Source organism: Melospiza georgiana, chromosome 3 (assembly GCF_028018845.1).
Source record: "Melospiza georgiana isolate bMelGeo1 chromosome 3, bMelGeo1.pri, whole genome shotgun sequence".
NCBI lineage: Eukaryota > Metazoa > Chordata > Aves > Passeriformes > Passerellidae > Melospiza > Melospiza georgiana.
In genome coordinates this window covers 9,441,004-9,462,782 of record NC_080432.1, presented here as the reverse complement: position 1 = coordinate 9,462,782, position 21,779 = coordinate 9,441,004, and positions in this window count along the sequence as shown.

Sequence of the window (21,779 nt, the reverse complement as noted above, 5' to 3'; positions counted from 1 at the left end):
AATAAAATACTTGTGAATCCTTGTTCACAGGATGAAACAATTCACTCATGGCAAGGCCACCAGAATATGAGGTGCAGATTTGGTAATAACTTTTGCAGCTGTTTGTCACAGTGTTTAAGAACCCTTAATACACCTGCAGAAACTGACCCTAAGCTGGAAGATTAAGCCAGTTTCTTAAAAACTTTTAAAGTTGCTTTTTTAACATAATAAAGGAAAGGTATGCCTACACAGTTGGAAGGGATGAAATTTGCCACCTGTGATAAAAGTTCTGTGTTGAGCCTTCAAGATTTGCATTTCTGGAATTTTACTAAGTTCAATTCTTTTGTATTTTCTGTGGCTATGTGAAACATTAAGAATCACAAGCAGTAGCAAAAGGAATATTTTAAGTGTTTATTAAAGTATGCATGACAGAGCAAAGGGATTTGTGTAGTGTATGGTCTAAAAAAATTATGGAACTCATCTACAGTGTAAGTGGCATAAATTCCTATTAAAAGGGGATACTGTAGATGAATAAAAAGTTGTTGATTTGACCTGTGTAGTACAGCCCTATGGAAGGAAGACAAATAAAGAAATTGCTGATGTGGAATTTACGTAATTTCTAAATTTCAGTTTACAGTTACGGAAACTTCTGGTTTTCAAAATGTGTTTCATGGTAGTCTAAAAGAGCTTTTTTCTTCAAACTATAAACAAGGATGAAATTATCTTCTGCCTGATTGCTTGAAGATCTTTGTTCGTCAGGTTTCCTCAGCTTGTTAGGTCTGCATGCCAATACCTTGATTGAAACCCTTGATATTTTTATTCCACAATGTTATTTAGATGGTATAAAAGAATGTCAATGATCTCTTACTTTTTACATTGCTCCTATAAGAATAAGAATTTACTTTTCAGTAATTTGCAAAGATGAGTACTTTGACTGAAATCAGTATTTATAAAAATATAGTATTGTTTGAATAACCTGAGCTCTAAATTTCTAAAACCAGTTCATTTTTTTGCTCATATCTGGACAATATTTTTTTATTAGTTTTGATGATGAAAAATATTTTGGAAGCTATTTATTTTCAGAAATATTTCCTCTTCCTCTTATTATTTTTTAAAATTCTTGAGTACTGTCTGATTACTCCTTATGCTCAGAAAGACATAACACACCAAAGAGATAAAAAAGCCTCCCTGGACCAGTAAACTTATTCCAGGGAAATTCAGGCTACAAAACCAAGTTATTTTCAATGCTCTCCACTTCTCTGAAACTTTCTTAAAGATCCAGGTAATGCTGACTTTGCATCAACTATTTAATTGATTTCTGTTATAGATGAGTATTATTTCCTTAATATTTAGCTTAAGTTCTTGCTCTTGCTTTAAGACAGCAATATGAAAGACACTGTTCCAGACCTTGCCTTCTCTTCAGAGATGAGGAAGCAAGGTGTTTGAAGGAGGAGGATATTAGGAAAAGAGAAAAGTGTACAAAACTTGAGGGCTCTTGGTAAGCTTTAGGAAAAACTGAAGTTCTCTGTCTGCAGCAATATTTTTCTTGACTTCTTGGAAACTTTATTCTCTCAAAGAATTAATAAGATATAGTTACATAGAAATTCTGTTCAGTATATCTTTAATGATTAACAAATTTGTGACTTTTTTTAAAAGTGCAAAGTGGTCAGTCTATTATACCAGGCTGCAGACGTGTCACTTTAATGATATCTTTAGACTTTGGAAACAAAATTACACAGCAGAAGGATGACACATACGGAGCTGAGCACAGAACAGTGGCTCAGTAAAGTCATGACCACATGATCTGCCAGAAGCTGACCTCATTTCTGAATGCTTTTAAATTATATGAATAGTTTTGAAAGGAATTTGGAAAAATAGCTATATGCATATTCAATTTCTCTTGCCTTTTATTTTCTACATGCTTTATATTTTTACTGATTCTATTTTTTTCTTAAATGAACTGCCATGCATTATATTTTAGAGAAATCAGTTGCAATTGTTGGTCTTTAGATGATGTGAGCTACTGTTAAATCACACATTTTTTGTGCCCATAATGTCATCATGTAAATGATAACATAACTCTTAGATCTATTAATATAGTGAGCAAGACATCTCCATTTAAAAATAAAATAAAATTTTCTGCTTGTATATTTATATTTTCTGGGGAAGAAGTAACAGCTATCTTCCCATTAGTTTATGACTTTCCTCTTTTCTACTGTGAAATCCAAACAGCCATAACACATAGCCATAATTGGAGAATATTCAGGGTCCAAGTGGAATCTATGTCCTGCTCCTTCTAAATTTAGATTAAAAAACACAGCTGCAGGAAGGGGTTTTTCCACCTTTGGGCTATTCAGCAAACCTTTGTTATCTCAGTAGCATTGATAGATGCAAGTTAAAGGGAATGTAACACGCTATAAAGAAAATATTCAAAATCCTAAATGAAGGAAATAGTTACTTAGAACAGCTTTCAGCTGACTTTTGTATGTCAGATTGCTTGGTTCTTGTCTTAGTGTTTTGAAGAATGTTTCTGGATGAAGCAGAGCCCAAGTCACTGACCTTGAATCAAAGCACAAGGGAGAGGAACTACACCTCTTCCCACTGCCCTGCCTTTTTCCTTGTGCCTGCAGCCCCAGCCCAGCACCCACTGTGCTCCCAGCAAAATCCAAAAAAATCCACACTTACACCAGTCTCTCCTCACTCTCTTTGGCATCTTTTGCTTGCCACTATAAAAGGAATAAAGGAGGGAAGGGCACACTCTCATGTGGGTGCTGCCTCTACCTGCTGACCTCAGGGAGAATTTCCTAATGCTGCCATGAGCCACTTTCCTATTGATCCATCTGCACTGCCAGGCAATGCTAAAAAGCTGATTAAATCTCCATGTCATACCTAGATTGGAAAAATTGACAAATTCCAACTCCCATATATGGGTAAGGCTGAGGCCTTTAGTAGGATTCCATCTCATTCAATACTTTGGAGAGGAAAGGTAGGAAATAAAATTCATTGGAGATCTTCAGGAATGTTAAAGTGCATTAGAAACAGAATTAAAGGTAATTATAATCTGTGCTTCTCATTTCACTCACCTATCTTAAAGTCCAGACTGTCATGTTGTACAACCTGCTGAAGGCAGATGGTAGTGTTGACCTGGAACACAAACAGCCCAACTTTTTTTATGGTTTAACAAATAAGGAAAAAACACTTGAGAAAAATTAAAAGCAGTCATGAAAATTCACATTTCTCTAGTCAACATAAATAGCTTTTTTCTTTTATCCTTTGTGATTGTGTCTTTGCAAGTACTTACACCTGCTTGCAGAGATTTTTTTGGTAATATATGGTGGAGACAGCTGGGACTAGCAAAAGCCTAGATTGAATGATTAAATTAAATCCTTTAAAAAGATAAAGAACTGTCTGGGGTTAATGGCATGTCTGGAAAAGGAGTCTTTCCATGTTGTGGCCTGCCATTCCAAGTTGCTGGTTTTTGCTTCTACCTTCTTGCAGCTTCAGTTCAGACAAACCTATTTCTGTGCCACCAAAACTGTTCGGTGAATTATTTCTGATTTCCCGTTTTACTGGTTTTGGCTGGGATAAAGTTAATTTTCCTTACAGCACTTCCAACAGGGCTGTGTTTGCACAGAGTTGGGTCTTTTCTGTTTCTGCAGCTGTCCTGACAATGAGTATGCTGGGAAGGGAACATTGTTGGGAGAGCTGGCCCCAGCTGACCAAAGGGACATTCCATCCAGCATGGTGTTATGCTCAGCATAAACAGCTGGGGGAAGAAGGAGAATGAGAGGGACTTTCACAGTGGTGGATTTTGTCTCTCCAAGTCTAGAAGGAAGCTAGGTGATCTTGAAGATCCCTTCCAACCCAAACCATTCTATGATTCTGTGATTACATGTGATGGAGACCCTGATTTCCTGGGGATGGATGAATGAATTCCTTGTTTTTCTTTGCTTGCATGTGCAGCTCTTGCTTTACCTGGTAAACTGTCTTTCTCTCAACCCATGAGTTTTCTCATCTTTACACTTTTGATGCTCTCCTCCATCCCACTGCAGGGAGTGAGCAGGCAGCTGTCTGAGGCAGAGTTTCCAGATGGGGTTAGACCACAATACCTTTTAAATGCATCATAAAAACCTCATGGAAAACAGGCAAAGAAACCAACAAAAACATGTGCAAGTTTCCTCCTTCCCAAACCAGGCTCAAAATGGTGTTCTTAAATGTGCTGAGCCAAAGGAATGAGTGAGGTGCTCAGGGAAAACAGTTCTTTGCAGGCAAGTCTGATTGATATTATTCATCCAAACCCATAAGTTAACCAGGCAAGCGACTCATTAGCTATCACAGAGGAAGCTTTTCTTCCTGCTCGTACAGAACAAGTGCCTGGGGTAGAAAATGCAAAGACAGCAGCTGGAGTCACCCTTGGGCTGTGTGGGCTGGTGCTGTGTGTTCTTCTCTCGTGGAGCCCTATGAATCTGCTTATCATTGCTTACTCGTAGTCTGTCAGGAGCATTAGAAAGCCACAGAAAGAAAAGTTCAGCTGGTGGGGGCAGTCCAAAGCGTGTGGGTTTGCTATGGGAATTCATGTTCATCCCAGCCAAGCAGGAATGATAACGAATTGCCTCATGCCCTCCATGGCTGTTAAAAGCAAAAGAAAATGACTCTTTTGATATAAGATGGTTGCAATGTATCAACCATGCTATAAAAACAATGTAGACCCTTCCCTGGAGGTCTCACTTATCTGTAACCTCCTTCTGTATGTTTGTATGACCCAAGAGGCTATATTTATATCTTATTGACACTCTCTATAAGGTGTTCCTTTCTATCAGAAGAAATATTATCTATATGGAAGCCTCTTCAGCCTCATCCTTTGTGCAATTTTGCAGAGGTTCTGAAGGGTATTTTGTGTAATTGTGACAACTTCAGAGCTTCCTTCTCATACCTGAGGGGATGCATTGCACTTTTAATGCTAGGAGCACGGTGTTTCTTCATCTGCATTCTCTGATTAAAAAAACCCCAACATGTTCTTAAATAGCATTCAAATGATTCCTTGCAAATTTAGATGTGAATTGCGGCATCTTTAAATTTAGTGTCAGCTTCCATTTAAAGGTTTTAAATAATCTTAAAAACTTCAGTAAAATTAACGGCACAGCATTTTTTTTTTCAGTTAGGCGTTACTCGTGTTCAGTTCCCCGGGTTGGGGGAGTGACAATGCTCTCCTGGAAATCTAAAAAGACCTCTACCTCCAAAATTGGTTGCAAAACCAACAAAGCACATCAGTGTTAGAAGCTGAGCGTACCTGGAACAGAAGAAACTTCCTCTGAAACTTCCTCTGATTCCATCCCCAAATGCAGCAGCATAAAGAACATTTTTGCTTCACTAAAATTCTGTTTCAGAGTTTCCATCTTAACTCACAGAAGATTCTCTTAAGTTGTCACAAAAGACAGATCTGGTCACGTTTGCATTATTTTACTGTATCCAGATGATCATCTAGGATTTAATATGCTCCAAAGGAATCCCATGCTTCTTCCCTTAAGCCACTCTGATACCCTCTCATCTTTATTAAATAAGCCACTCTTATTAAAGATGGCATTATATATATGGTTCAAAGGTGAATATTCAGAAATTACATTTTTCAATTGTTTCTGTGGTAAAAATTTGATACAGAAATAAAAAATATTCTGCTGACCTTTGACAGTAAATTTGAATGGATGACAAGGTGTGAAGTTTGGGTATTTTAAAGCAGACACACTCTCTTAATTATTTTCCAAACAGCAAACTAGCAGCTAGGTTTTGAGTAATTAGATTTTGTAAGGTTTTGTATAGACAGGTGTTCATAGTGTGGGGGCTACAGGGGTGGCCTCTTTAGAAGCTTCCAGGAGGATTGTGTATGGGAATAATTCAGTGAGGTGTTTTTGGCAACTCAGACAAGCCTCCTTCATCCTGAGGGAGTCTGTACTCCATTGGTCCAGTTCTGGGTTCCTCACTTAATTAAAAAGTGAATGGTTCTTTGAAAAAAATGTGAGATTTACACTTTGTATAGGTATGAGAATTTTTGACTCGCTTTTGACATGTAGTCCATTGAGGAGGACACATTTATTGTCAATGATCAAATAACCCTTTGTATTAGTTTATCTTATTGCTTTATAATGATTGAGCTCACCATGCCGTTTCTTTAGTGAATAAACTGATATCGTGCTGTTATCACCATTGCTTTGTCAGAAATGGTGATGTAGATCACAGGCAGAAGGATTCCCAGGTCTGCTTACTCTAACATAATCAGAATGGACAAGAGGAAATACCTGACTGAAGGAAACAGATTGTCAGAAGTCTTCAAGAGCCAAGAGTATTCATTGATTTGTGTTGCAAACCAAATGTAGGATTCTGCAGGTGGAAATCTTCTGAAAATCTGGCATTTTCTTGCATATTTCTCTTGCTTACAATGGAATTTGAGTTGTCTTCTTTTGCTTTTTCTCCCATCTTTCTTTCCAGCTGTTTATTTTCAAAGAGATTTTGACTTTGCTGTTAAACCATCTTGTTCCACTCTGGTGTAAGACTACATCAGCTGGAACACTGTTCCTTTTCGAACTTCTTAAGCACTCTGGTAATCCAAATATTATATAATAAAACCTTAAAGACCTTAATTGTTATTCCTGAGGCCTGACAGCATTCTCTACCCAATCCAATGGTTTAAATGAAGAAAGGTGAAAGTAACTCCCACAAAGCACTGGAAATGTTAGCTTTAGCTCAGACATCACATTACCACACACCATCTTACACTCTGAAAAAGGCAAGGAGAATTATACAGGCTACATACATCTTTTTACTCTAATTTCCAATTAAATTTGATTTGACCTTCCTGGCAGTTGTAAAAATAGTGACTTAGGCCACATAGTTCAATCAGGAAACAATGCTGTAATGAACTGTTAATTCTTTTAATGAATTTAACTACTTTAAGTCAAAATGAATATGGCAATATGATGTCCACATGCAAGCACATGCGTGGAAAGCTGATGAAGTCTATTCTCAGATTTGCCAGCTATTATCCTCAATTTGCATTTGGCTATAGTAATCCAGTTCCAACTATATCAATGTCTGTCAAGCCATCTTGCTTTACAGTTGATATAGCACTAGCTCCATGTTTAGTACGGAGTTAATATATCCTGGATAATAAGGATTTTGTTTGTGTCTGATTTACTATCCTGTCCCATCAATGTTTTTCATGGCTGTTTAGCTTGACTAATGACTTCCAAATGACCACAGAAGACAGAAGTCTCCCTGGGTGTCGCAAAGTGTGTGTGGGGTTAATTTCAAAAAGCCTGTCTGAATTGCATTAATGCAACTGTTTAACCTGTGTGCATGCTCAGGACAAAATGTGTTCAAGCAAAAGGTGGTAACAATAAATAGGATTTAAAATTGAAGTTTTATTGCTTTTTGGAAATGAAGTTAAGCTAATGGAATTTTTATTTTTTTCTCCAGGTCCAAAATTGGAAAACTGCTGGCAGTGTCATCCAGATTTGGTTTGGTACAACCTGCTATCCAGTCTTCTTGGGAGGAAATCCTTTATAATATTTTTATTTCTTTCGTACATATATCACAAACCCAAATGACTGCTCTGTGTTTTAATTTATTTTTTGTGATCCTATTTATTCTGATATTTTAATTATGATTTAATTAATTTTGCAGTGTTCTGCATTAATTTTGGTGTTTTTTTACTATTACTATAAGGTATATGCAGCCTGAGGAGAGGATTATTATTAGTGGACCTTGTTTGCACAGAAGAATCAACAAAATCTATAATTCTGGTGCATGGACACAGTGGTATTAGATTTATGTTGAGCATTGTCAGTAAATTCCCAAGGTATTCTGCAGTTTGGCTATAAAAATTTGTAGCCAGTCTAGGAATGAGAAAAGACATCATTGAGTTTTTGTATTTTTTTTTCTTTTTTTAGATAAAGTTTTAGATGAAGCAGGCATGCAGTTTAAACACTGACTCCTCAGTACTGGAATTTTTTATACCTTTGTTAAAACCTAGAAAATGCTGTGGTCATTAATTAGAAGACAGTTTTTTTTCCCACTGGTGAAAGTGAGCTTCAGGGTCTTTTTTTTTTAGTTAGTTTTCTATTTGTAGGACATTAGATCTAAAAGATATCAATATTTTAGCCCATATCTTTTGAGAATTAATAATTTTGATGCAGTATTACGCATTTGTCACCTAAATCTTGTTGCTTGCCAAGACTGCATTCTTAATGTCAAGGTTTCAATATTAAATATAGATTAATTTTGTCAATTGTGATGTTGACAAATTTAATTGACCGTAATTGTCAAAATTGCTGGTCATTAATTTATTCTCAGATTTTCTGTGTGAAAATATAAACCTGCAAAAGTGTCATTGTCAATTATGGTCCATTTGAAGTGACCTAATTAGCATTGTGTGATGAACCAACACATGGAAAAGCAAATGGGAGGACATGGTAGGGAGATAATTGAATGTGACATGAATACTAATACTGACTTTATACTATTTGAATCATTAAAACACTGTCCAATGAAAAGTACTTAATTTAATTTCATGTTTTTATTTTCTGGAACTGCACAGAAGGATAATGAGGAACACCTGAATTCTTTCCACTGGAACAAACATTTGGCAGGACAAATGGAATAACCGAAATAAAAATGGTACCCCAATTTTATTTTCAGCAATGAGAAAGCTGGCCAATATTCTTTAGGATTCTGACTTCCTGCCTTATTTTGCAGCATTTTCCAGACACAAGCCATTCCTGGAAAGGAAATAGTTGGTTACAGACTCATTTTGCACAGGTGAGTGGGCACCAAGAGAGGAGGAAATCTGGAAGTCATGCCATGCTGCCGTATCCTCTTATCACTAATGCCATGAACCTTAAATTATTGTACCAATAGTCAACTGCAAGAGCTCAGCATTTCTTTAAACCTTATTAAATAGCAGGTCACTGCCAGTGAAGCCCCTGAATTCACTGTTTGGTTTTGTCTCTTTGTGTGAGCTGTGTTCAAGGCTGGGTCTGTCTGGCATCAGTGTTCAAGAGCCAGACCCATATAGTCCTCCCTACTACTGAATTTGTAAAGAGAAAAGGGACAACCATTTTTGGAGGCTTTTATTCTTGTTGGAGTCATGGAACTCCAATAAATGTAATGATTGCTGCAAAGGCAATGTCTCCTGCTGGGTGAATACTGGCTGGACGCTGGGTGCTGGGTGTGCAAAGCCTTTAAGGAACCTTTCAGACTCTGACTTGAAACTGCATTTTCACTCTGTGCTGCAGGAAGGGGAAGTACCCTCTGGGATGAGGAGTGTGCAAAGTCAGGAGCACAGGGAGTGCAGAAGTTAAAAGACTGAAGGAGACTCAGAGGAGAAACAAGAAAAAATAAGACAGGACATGAACAGAAAGGTCTTACTGTATTGAACTTAAAGCCCTTCTACTAAAAAAGTGTGTTAAAAATGCTTATAGAGGAACAGAGGGAAATTCCTTAAACTGCTTTTGAATAGACATATTTAGAGCAAACATCACTGTTTTCCTTCTACTTCACTTGGAGAACTTGCCCCTGTAGATTTGATGCTTGTTACACATATTTGATGTTTAAAAAAATCTAAGTTGCATTTGCACATGGCTTTGAAAAATTCAGTGTTATGAGCCACACACTAACAGAACTAGAAATCCTATGCATCCACTTAAGGCCTCTGCTTATAAGGAGGAAAATATAGAAAACACTCTTTATATGCATAGCTTTTGTACAAATATTGAAATTAAACTTGGGTTTAACTGCAAGGTTTGATTACTAAATTGTTTATTCTGCCTAACACACATAGCTGTCATATCTCTGATACACCAAAGCCAGAACCATTTATTCTGCAAAAGGTTTTTCTGAGAACTAATTATAACATCAAGTGGGGTGGTGCTCAAAATAGAATGAATGAGAAATAATGAGAAAAACGAATCCAATAATTATTTAAAGTAGTGGGTGTTAGCTTCTCCTCTGATCCTGTGGTGGTGGTAGCTGGGAGTAGCTTCAAAGTAACAATACACATGCAGACATTGAGGACATTTGTATTCTCCTGTTCACAATTTACTGCATTACAAAAATCTGGTAGATTTAGTCTGTTTTTCAATTAGACTAGCCACTTACACACGTAGTGCAAAGCTCTCTGTACTGTTGTACTGGTCAACAAAAGACAATGATTAAATTCTGAAAAAGCACCAGATGAAACTGCTACTACAATAGGCATCAGTAATCAGAGGCATAATCACGTTCTGCTGGAAATCTGTAGCTGTAGAATGAACAGAAATACATGCTCAGCTTTGAAGTCCATTTTCATGCAAAGATCAAATAGCTGTCATATTTATTCCTCAGTTTTGAAGTGTAAATTTAAACCAATTCAGAGACAAGGAGTTATTTACTGTTCCTCTGTGGAGCTAGCATTGTCCAGAAAAAGTGACAAAAGTATTTCTCTGCAATTTTGGGGACAAGCACATTTGATGTGAGAAAAAGACACCAAGGTGATTGTTTTACAGGTGTTTTATGGCATGGTATATTCCTGGAGCACTGAGCTGGTGGTTTCAGGGTTTCTAGTGCCCGTGTAGTTCAGTGCACATATTTGATTGAATGGACTTATGATGGAACTCCCTGACCTGAAGCTCAAGCATATAATTGTGAGCATGCATTTAATAAGTCCAGGTCCAAAAAGCCTGCAAACCACTGCACCAAACACCCCTACAGCTCTCTTAGCTGCCAGCCTTCTCTGGTTGCATTCTCATTTCCTGCACAGCTGCATTCACGTTGCTCAGGTTCTGCAGTGCACAGAAGCATTTCTCAGCTACAAATATGGCATAAGGGCAGATGGATGAGGCAAATGGGGCTAGGTGAGAGGGAAGGAAGCTAGCATATCTGTGGGAAAGGAAAAGATGAATTTTAGTTTTTTAAATTTAAGATGATCCTACTGAAGCCTGGCCTTCCAACTCTCACAGAAAAACATACATGATAATAACAGAGCAGACTTTCTTAACACTTTGAAAGCAACCTCTGACAAAGTGCCTACACAAAATCCTATTTGGGAATGAGGTATCTCTACATACCCAAGTTATCTATTTCAGTAGTTGAACCTTTTTAGGAAAGAGAATTGACTGAGAAACTTCTTTGACTGCTTTGAGTGAGACTTACCTGAGCATAACAGGTTTTTAATCAATAAAGATAAGAATTTTCCCAAGCAAAATAGAGCATCCCTACTCAGAATTGCTATCAGAATTGTTCCCAAGCCAGCACTTGATCATTAGCTACCTAACTGTGTGTTTAAGCTGTCTGTCTGTCCATGCTGTAGCACCATCAGGGAGAGTGCTGGTTGGCATGGACCAAAACCAGGCCGGAGAAGATGCTGATGACTTCAGCAGCATGCACAACTGCAGGGCAGTGCTCAGGATCATGCCCTGTTCAGTTTCCTAGCATAGACATGGAGGGGCTGGACCTAATTACCCAGAGGAAAGCCAGCAGGACTGATGAAACAATGGTGAGAAATTGAATCAGCACCTCTGCTAACAGGCACCTTAATTCCAGAGGTGTTAGTAGCTTTGCCATGGGTAAAATGGGACACAAGGCAGAAGGAGACTAAATGGAAGTTTTCCTTAGAAACTTAGTCCTTTGAAATCAACATTAAAAAGTTCTGAAGTTCTGTTGGGACAATTTATGTAGTTTTTCTGAAATGAGAAATGTTTGTGTTCAGCATTTTCAAAGTATGTTTTACTGTAATTATTTGTCCTTTTAAGAAGAAAAATGTATTCAAAATGTTAAACCATAAAATGGTTGATAATAAATATGAAAATAAATCTGCTTTAATTGACCTTAGCCAATATTTCACTGATAATCTCTCAGGGGAAAAAAAAAGTTTTTCAATGTTGATCATTCAAAGAGAGATTGAGAGAGATTGTCAAAGAATATTCTCTTTGTTATAATAAAATCCCATCAGAATCAGAGGAGAATTTCCTACTCAACCCCACTAAAGAAAAATCAGCATCCCCTGATGTACTGATACGCACATAAGATTTTCTTGCAGGTGTCTTCCTCAGTGACCTGGTTCCTGTTGCATTATGTATCCCAGACTGTTTGGACCTGGAAATGTCTCTAAGTTCTTAGCAGACAAAAAGCACTGTAAACAAATTACAAGCAGGCACAGGTTCACAGATTTTTTTCCTTTTGTGATTTTATACATCCTGAATGGCAAGATATAGAATGATTACACTGAAAGTGTCACCTACTAAAGTGATGACTAAAATTCCACAAAGCTTGTGCAATAGACTTTTAGATAGAACTGTATTTTCAATAAATGATATCTCTACCAGTAGGAAAGCAAACTAAGGACTTGTGCCTCCTTGAATTTATGATTAAGCTGCAGTGTTGTGAGATTCTGGCAGTTTTAGGCAATTGAAGACTAGCTTCAACCAGGCAAAGATGTAGTCCTGAATTTACTCAAACCATTCTTGCCTAACAAAAATCAACATGAAAACTCTAAAAATAATGAGACTCAAAAGGATTCTGATGACTCACAATCCACAATTTCAGATGATAAAAACAAACTGCGATAGGAATTCTAGATTTTAATATAATATAAATAGAAAGATGGACTAGATAAAACCAGCTGAACACTAGTCTGTCCTCAAGACCTAACAGGGAAGTAATAACGTGCTTTTGAATATGTAGCAATGACTTTTGGCAGATATGCCGTATACAATTCCACACCATGGAAAACCATTGGACTTGATTGACTATTTAATCCATTTCTGGAAGACCATCACTAAAGGATGCTTATACTGTTAGTATATATAGTGCATAATATAGTTAGCCAGAACGACACAGGACTGTCAAAATGCTGGTTGCTGCAGCACTGATATCTAGTTAGCTTCCTATGTCCAGCTGTGGTAAGTATTTTAAAAGTTATGTAAAAATTTTGCTGATACTTGCTGCAGATTTTCTTCTGCCAAATATATATTTTGATTATATTAATATATTAGATAATTATTATACTAATTAGTCCTAAGCAAGAATACCTTAAAATACAATGGAACAGCATAACTGCAAAAAGACATCAGTTTTGCAAATATAACAAAAAAGCAAAAGGCATATGGAAACATGAAACATGTATTTTTTATTTGTTATCAATTCTTTAGATCTCATTAGACATATATAACTTCTTTCAACAGCTAACTCTATTTCGTGATTTTATGTGAGTTTGTTCCAGAAATACAATATTGAAAGTGTAACACTGGCTGGGTTGGTAATATTCTGACTAACAAATCATTTGGTAAAATCTCACAAGCTTTATGTCACATTCAAAAAGCTAAAACTCAGTTTATGTCAAGGCATTGAGCAGAAAATGGCAGATTTAAGGAAGTTCTGTAGATATAGTAGCAAAAAGATAGTACAAAAGAAACTATATGAAGCATTATAAAGAATATTGTTTATATAAAGAGTAATGGCTTTGTGTGGCTTGTATTAGAAACAAAATTTTAAATTCTTTACTATGCCTTGTTCTATGTACTTTTTTATTAAAAGAAAGACCATAAGGTCTTATTAAAAAATATTCTCACTTTTTCCCCTTCAGAATACCCCAAAGCATATGATACTATCAGCCTGAAGTTTCCCCTCTAGCCCTTCTGAATTCTCTGCTGCCTCAGTTAGACCACATAAACTAAACAATGTAAAGATGGTTTTAATATCTTCTGAGTCCACTTCCTGACATTAATTTTACTAATTAAAAGGCAGTCTTTCATAAACACAAAGTAGAAATGTAAGTAATACCATGCACATATGCAAATATTTTCACGTGGTCTGTGCCTCACCATGGCCTCTGTTTGCCTGAGGAGCCGTCCTTTTGGAAATCACATATAGCACAGAAGGACTTAAGAAGAGGTGTAGGTAAGACATAATGGCCACCTGACATTTCAGGTGCCCAAATTCATTACTCATATCCCCATGCTCCCAACCTAGTTGATACATTGTCCTGGAAATGCCTAAATGCACATACAGTTATTTCCATCATTTTGTGACTTATGTATCTAAATTTTGTCACTAGACCTATGCAGTCACATAACAATGTTCTCATTTTAGGACTATTTTCTGTCCCCTTTGTCTTCAAGGCCTGCAGAGAATCGTAAAATATGCCTGTATCTGAATCATAAAATATGCTGGTCTCATTTTGGAGGCTCAATCCAACAGACTTCTCACAGAAGGAGTTTTTAAAGTAAATAGCAGTTAAAAACCACTCAGACAGAATCTATAGAGGCTGGGGTTGAAGATTCTTCTGTAAAATGACCTGAACTAATGTCTCACAAAGATGCATGAAATGTGGAAAAAGTGCTCTCACAGCTTTGAATTGCTCCACTTTGCCTCTTTCCCCAGTAAACCCTCAGGAATGATCCTGGGGGTGAAGAGCCTGCTCACCTTTCAGGCACTTTATCAGAAGACTCTTCAATAACAAACAGCATGGTTCCCTGCTTAGACACTGGAGTGTGGTACATGCCTTTGAAAGACTCCAAATGGAAATCCCACCCATCTTTCCACCTTGCCAAACTGGGTGCCGACAGTCTCCTCTAAATTTGAGGATCTTCTAACTTCTAAGAGCTCTCTTTCTTTCTTAAAGTTACTTCAAGACCTGATACACATTCTTGGCATTTTTCACTGGATACCCTTATGCTGATTTTGTGGCTCCCATTTGCTGATGCCTAGTCCTAACAAAAAGTAATTGCAAGAGTACTTGAATCCAAACTAGAGATTGTAAATCCTGCTGATTAGGTGCCAAGAAGAGATTATTCAATGCTAAATTCTTGTGGAAATTGAGCCCTCATACAGTAAAGAGCAAGCACTAGAGACATTCCCTGTTGGAAACCAACAATGCTGTGACCAGGCTGTAAACACCATATTCAAACTGTGTCTGGGACCTCTACCTCAAGAATCAGGCTAAAGAGTCCAATAAAATGCATTTCTTTCAGTCAACAACCAAGACTGGGTTGTGTGGAAAAAATAACTTTCAAAATTTAATACTGGCTGTGTCCTTCATCAACAGATAAAATTAAGGGTATATGGAAAACTTTAATTCTGGATTGCATGATTTTGGGAGTGCTGGTTTTATGAGCTTTTCAAGTCTTTTCAAGGTAATCTTCTATGTGTGTACTAGCATGTATACAATATCAACAGCCCTTTCTGGCCTGTCATGTAAAATTGTTTCAGAACAGGGGCTTTAGTATTACAGCGGAAAAAAAATTGTTATTCATTTTGTATGATTTAAAAGTCATCTCTGATTTATTTATTCCATTGCTCTGGCATGTTGTTAGGCCTTTTTTAAGCTTCAGTGTTATGTCCAGCGACATTGTCAACTGTGTCATGACCTAAGACAAATTGTTCTTATTTCATCTGCTAGTACCCCTTCCTATGAGTTCAGCAGCATTATGTACCAGAGGGAACAAGCACTGACCAAAAAAGTTGCAAGACATATTTACGTGGATAAGTGAAGTTCCTTCCTCATACAACATCCATGTGTTCATTGAAATCTTAATTTACCCTCTGAAAGGTGACAGGGCCAAGAGGAGTAACAGACATGTGAGTCCTTCCGGGAACTTGTCTGATGGGTAGCAGTGTGATTCCCACTATCAACTGAGTTGCCACTGACCTGAAGCTTACTCTTTGGTTTCCAACAGACTTCCTTGCTGATGCCAGATACTCTAGTAGCCTCAGCAAAGCTTTACATTCTGTCAAATTAGCTGCCAGAGTCCATTTCTCTGGTTAGGCAACAAAAGGGCCATTTAAACAATAACAGTGCAGAACAAGTCTGCTTTCCTAGGCCTGATGTTCCATCTGGAACAGAGCCCTGAAGCAACTTTTTGGATGGCTACTACAAAGATATCACACCTGTCTGAGGTTACATCACATTTTTGTGGAATATGAAACCTACTTCCAGGGCTGGCCTTACATTCTAATTGGCTTTCAATGGCCTGAAATACAGAGAGGTTAGGGGTAAGGATCCAGTATAAGAACTGCAGTGCTCTCTTAGTGGATCATTTAGACTGGGACAAAACCAGTCTGCACAGAGGACAGACTTCTCAGGGCCCAGATTTAAGTGAGTCATGACATTCACTACAAATGTCACCATCATCTGCTCCTAATGAAGAAGCAACAAAGTGCTTTGTATTTGTTTTCTAAAATACATGAATTTGTCTGTCTGTGTATACCTGTATGATTGAAAAAGCCAGAGAAAACAACTGTGGCACTGCACACATTTCTGGTCTGAAGAAGAGAACAAGAAAGGGTTGGGAGGAACAGTACAGTGTAGAAAAATGGCAGATGGAGAAAAAAGGAGGAGGAGAAAGAAAGCTGGGAATATAAAAGAGAGACTGTAAAAAAAAAAAAAAGTTACAAATCTGCAATGATGAATCAATATACAAAAGTGGGAAAATGATCCAAGCCGGGAAAAGTTATGGTAGTAGGTCTGGTAGTGACATCTTTGCCTTCTATTCCTCTGTTTGTCTTGGATCTATCTAATGCCTGAGAAGATTTTTTTTTCTGTGAGGATGGTGATGCATGGGAACAGGTTGTCCAGAGAAGTTGTGGAAGGGGCTCTGAGCAACCTGGTTTAGTGAAATTTGCTCCTGTCCATGGCAGGGAGCTTGGAACTACATGATCTTGAAGATTCCTTCCAGCCCAAATCATTCTATGATTCTATCATAACAAATAAATACATTTGGAAGAGGAAATGTGGCTCTAATTTCTAGGGCCTTAACTGGCTAAGTAAAGCACTGCAAAAGAAGATGATGAGGATTTTGAAGGAAGATACATCTTAAGTGGTTACACTTGAGTGAGACTCTGAGCCAAATTCCAAGAAACTACTTTTATATTAAAAAAAGTGGCTGTTGTTGACAAGTGGAGCATGTGGTGGAAGGAGATTGTCAGTGTAAATGGTGGTTACTGGAGATGGGCTGTCACTGAGATAAAAACGAGGTGAAAAGGCTTCAGTTGGTGAAAAATGACATTGGCAAAATTGGTTTGTTTCAGCTGGGGGGGTGCAGTGGGAGTCCCTAGCTGTCAGGACGTGCTGTTCAGTAGAGTGGGTTATCAGACAAATATTTCATTTGTTGAATATTCTGTTAAGGACACAGATAATACCATTAAGCCTATCCATGGAGAGCCAATAGAAACATTAATAAGTCATCACTGAGAGACCCATTGTGCACTGTCCTTGTTCCACACATACAGCTCTCAGTGATGTCAGCTCTTCATAGATCCAGCATGGCTTGTGACCCTGAAGTTTCCACATTTCTAGTGCATTACTTATTGGACAGTGAAAACAGGCAAAAGCTTAGCTTCTTTGGAATTAGAAACCAGAGGCATTATTGGGAGACAATCAGAAAGCAGGGGCAAGGCACCTTAGAAAATGCTCAGATTTAGCCTGAATCAAGAGATGGCTTTCTTTGCCATTCTGTTCCACACAAATGTGTGTCTAAGACACTGGGCATGAGCAGAAATGCACACCTGCACCCCAGCTTGTTGGCATTCAGGGCCAGCTGCAGTGGAAGTTGCTGGTGGGGGCTGAACTGCTCCTCTTTCATCCCTTCAAGGAGCTTCACTGCAGTACTGCTACATCTTCTGTGGAAAAATGAGACTTCTGTGCTGAGGAAAATTTATCAAGCTTTTTTTTTTCCCACAAGCTTTAAGTTCATTTTGAGCAGGATTGTAAGCCCAGACATCAAGAGGTGTGTGTTATTCAGTACAGCCCACTTCTCTGCACAACCAGAGTGGGTGCAGTGATGGAGCTTGCCAGAGCACTTGATCATCCTGCCAAGACCCAGGACCTGGCTATGATGTGGATAACTTTAATGCCTCATCTTTTGTTGATATTTCAGTCTAGACTCCTTGACCGCTTATGTTACTTAAAGCATTGGGAGGAGAACCCTCTCCAAACTTTCTGACAGCAGAAGTCTTTTTCTGTTGTTTGCCACATTTGTGTCTCCTGTAGCATAACACTCTATACAGAGGTGAAGAAATGCAGGGGGTGGGAGGTGACACCCACTCCAATTTACCATCTCTCCCATCCAGCTGATACAGGGCTGCCATGCTGTGAGTTTGCTCTTGTGCTGGATTGTCCCTGTTCACCCTCTTTCCACCTTTCTCCAACCTCCTGGCAGTGGCAAGAGCCTGAAAATTTATGGATATGTGGATATAATAGCAGGCTAAAACTCCTGTTCTGTGAAGGCTGTATTTATTTACTGATTGATGCTTGTTGTTGCCCCTAGAAAGACTAAAAACTATGAGCAGAAAGCTGGTGAGACACTGACAAACATGGCTGCATGTTTTTTCATTCAGGATTCCAAAATGTGAGGCCATTCTTATGCTGGGATAGTGCCTGAACAGTTTTCATTGTTCAGGTGCCTTTGGAGCCTTGTTTCAAGGTGCTCACTTTCAGCCTTGGGAAATGAGCTGCTGCAGACCTTTGCTGCAGCATTCCCCAGATGCATTGTGTTCTGCTGTCCTTCCACACAAATGTGACATTTGCAGTGATAAAGGACAAGTAGAAAATTTGTAGGAGATAATTATTACCTTGTTAAGCTCCAGTTCCAGACCTAAGGAATTTCAAGGTCTGACAGAAGCAGTGATTTTAATGAAGAATAGAAGGTGGGGGACAAAAGCCTTTCTCATAGTAGCTTGTCAATAATTTCTGATGGTGAACTTTTTATTGCTGGTTTTAATTAGAAATACTCACTGATAATTTCAGGTGGTTTTCAGCAACCTTTTAGGATTAATGTGATCCATTAATGTGATCCATTAATGTGATCCATGTACAAATGATGATGAACATAATATTGTTTTCATATCCAGATGTCATTCACCAAGAGAGTGCAGAAGCTCTCACAACTGCAGTGATGATAGGAAACTGTGGAGGGATATAACTTCTCCCCACTATGCTACAAGATAAAGGGAGGGGCTCTGAACAGGGATCTTCATCTCACAAATGCCTTTGACATCAAGTAGAGCTCTTCCAAGAGCAGGAGTAAGATTCTTATTGTGCACTGTTTTTTACTGACAAGGATTCAATGCAAGATAATTTCCTTTGACATAAAGCAGGAAAAAAATCAATTAGACATCAGAGTTTGAAAGGAATGGTATTCCTCAGGGCCAAGGAGTTAAAAAAAAGACAAGTATAAGACAAAGGTAAACTTAGAATCTGGTGTGTATAATATCAACTTCTCTCCTTAAGAGAAGAGAAAAAAGTTACAGTCCTGTCCAAGTAATTCCTCTACTTGCACTATTTCAGGAAAGACAACCAGTCACTTGGAGGAGGCATTTGTGCTGAGGTAAAAATCACACTTAATGTTTCAGGTATATTCACAGCTTGCAGGAATCCCCAGGACTTGAAAGAAGCCATACATTAAAATGTTTCATGAGGTTTCTCCATGATCTGTGGTTTTGTGACTCTAGTTAATCACTTTCCAGGACTGTGTCTTCTCACTCTCAAAAGGGTGATGTTCTTCTTCCCTTCCCGAGTGTTTTCTAGGTCAGGCCAAGGTTCTTCTCATAATTGCAGATGGTGTGTGTTAAATGTCTGTAAGGTGGATGACACCTCTTGGAGTAAAAAATTTTAACTCTAGACCAGGTCATAACAGCTACTATCCATGAGGTATATAGAGGGGACAGAGGGGTAGGATGACAGAACCCTGCTCTGTGGTTGAGCACTGGGGAAACAGTCTCTAGTGATGGCAGAATGTGGGGAAACTTTGGGGATGTACTCAGAAATCATCCTTCCAAGCACAGAGAGCAGTTTCTCATGGTCTCATTGCTTGGGTGAGCCCTTAGTATAGGCAGACTCAGCAGAACTTTTCCTATAATTGAAACAAGTTGAATGAACATGGACCTACATGTTGACAGTGTTTTTTACTTTCATGGGTTTGGTCTTTCCCCCTCTTCCATTTTGTCAAAAAGAACAGTGATGCTGACTGTTCCTATTTTTTCCTACTAGAAGTGTTACCTACAAGCTTATTTGAGCATTTCCCGAAGTGCTGATAAATCTTGTTGCAAATGGGAGTGACCACCCTCGAGCAGGTAAGGCAATAAAAGTTCAGGCAGCTACAAGCAAGGCAGAGAAAAAACAACTGTGCATCAAGCAGGAGGATGAAAGCCATGCCAGATGTGAGTGGGGACTAAAGTGTATTACAGCATGCATTTCCACAGCAAGGTAAAAACTCCCTGTGTGAAGAAGCATGGAAATATTTCTAAAAAATTATACTTCCCTGTGGATGCCACTCTCAGTTTTCAAACACTCTACTCATGAGATATAGTATTACTTATGAATGTTAATTTAAAGGGATTTTTTGTTTTGTTTTTAGTGATGCTTTGATGTTCTGAAGACCTGCAGATGTGCTGCACATTAAAGTCACAAACTCAGCACTGCACAGAATTAATTGAGAAGGCTGTCTCAAAAGCAATTATACTGTTTAACTGTATTATTCACCCTCATGTAAGGATTTTGATGATGTCAGAAGACTTCAGCTATGGTTGTGGGAGCTCAGAGGCAACTGCACAAACTGCTGTCTGTCCTAGGATTAACCAAGAACCTGCTTGGTCCCTGGCATAAGACAAATCAGCCCAGATGCTCATAAGGGGGCAATGCATAGGAACAAGGCTCCTGGAGCTGGACATGCTGCTGCTTTTGTCTTCCTCTTGCTGCCCCTCACTGAAGGACCCAAGTTCTTTCTTGACATGTCTAATTTGTGTCTATGCCTATACAGAGGTTTTGAAAATAGATGCATCATCCTGTTGCAGGTACATAAACAGATTGGTTGGATAACCAGTGACAGTGTAAAAGTCAATCTTTGTAATCTAAATATTTACAGATATGTTTTAGGCTTGCTTTTACAGCACCTTCTGTGTAAACAGAGCAGTGTTCACGGAACTGTACAGCATATTGTGTGAAAACTGCAGGTAGTTTATAACCACAGGTTCTTGGACTAGGAAAAAAATTGGGGAATAAGTGCATTCAAATAATTTTCAGAGATTCTTACATTGACTCATCCCTGTCTATACTGAATTTTCCTCTGAAAACTGTTCTAATGTTGTTATACCTGTTCACTGTTTTAATGTATTTCACATATCCAGAACAATTTAGGATTGTAGGATTTACCATTGTATGTTTCTGCTCAAAGGTGTCAGATGTGAATCAAATACAGCCATAACTCAAAGCTTCTCAATGCTTCTGAAACCAGAGAAAATGGGAAACTTTATGTTGAGTTATTTTAATGTGATATTCAGCTATTGGTTGCTGTGTATGCTTCTTTTCATGGGGGCAAACTGTTGTGCAGAAACAAATACTCTACAGAGAGAAACACACTGAGCTGAAGAGCACAAGCATGGTGGTGGTGAAGAGAAAATGCATAATCCTGTTTCATGCCCATTTGCTGCTTGAATTTCCCTGTGCTGGCTCAAAACCTCACACAGCAGGCACTTTCAAAATTGACCATCCTTTCAGGGATTCTAGTGTAATAGTACTTAAGTAGGCTTTTCTGAGCTGAATTATCTGTTTTGATTTTATGTTTGGCTCCAGCATTCATATAACTGTCTCTCTAGGCTGAAAAGCTCAATTTCCCTACCAGTCATGCTCTCTTTGTACCCTTTACCCACTACAGAGCTTGGCAACCTTTGACAGCCTGCTCCTGGCAGCTGGATTTTCCTTCTCTGCCAGGTTCTACTCTTTGGAAATTCTTTAAACCAGATAATTGCCCGGGAGGTCAAAAGGGAGAGTCTGAAGT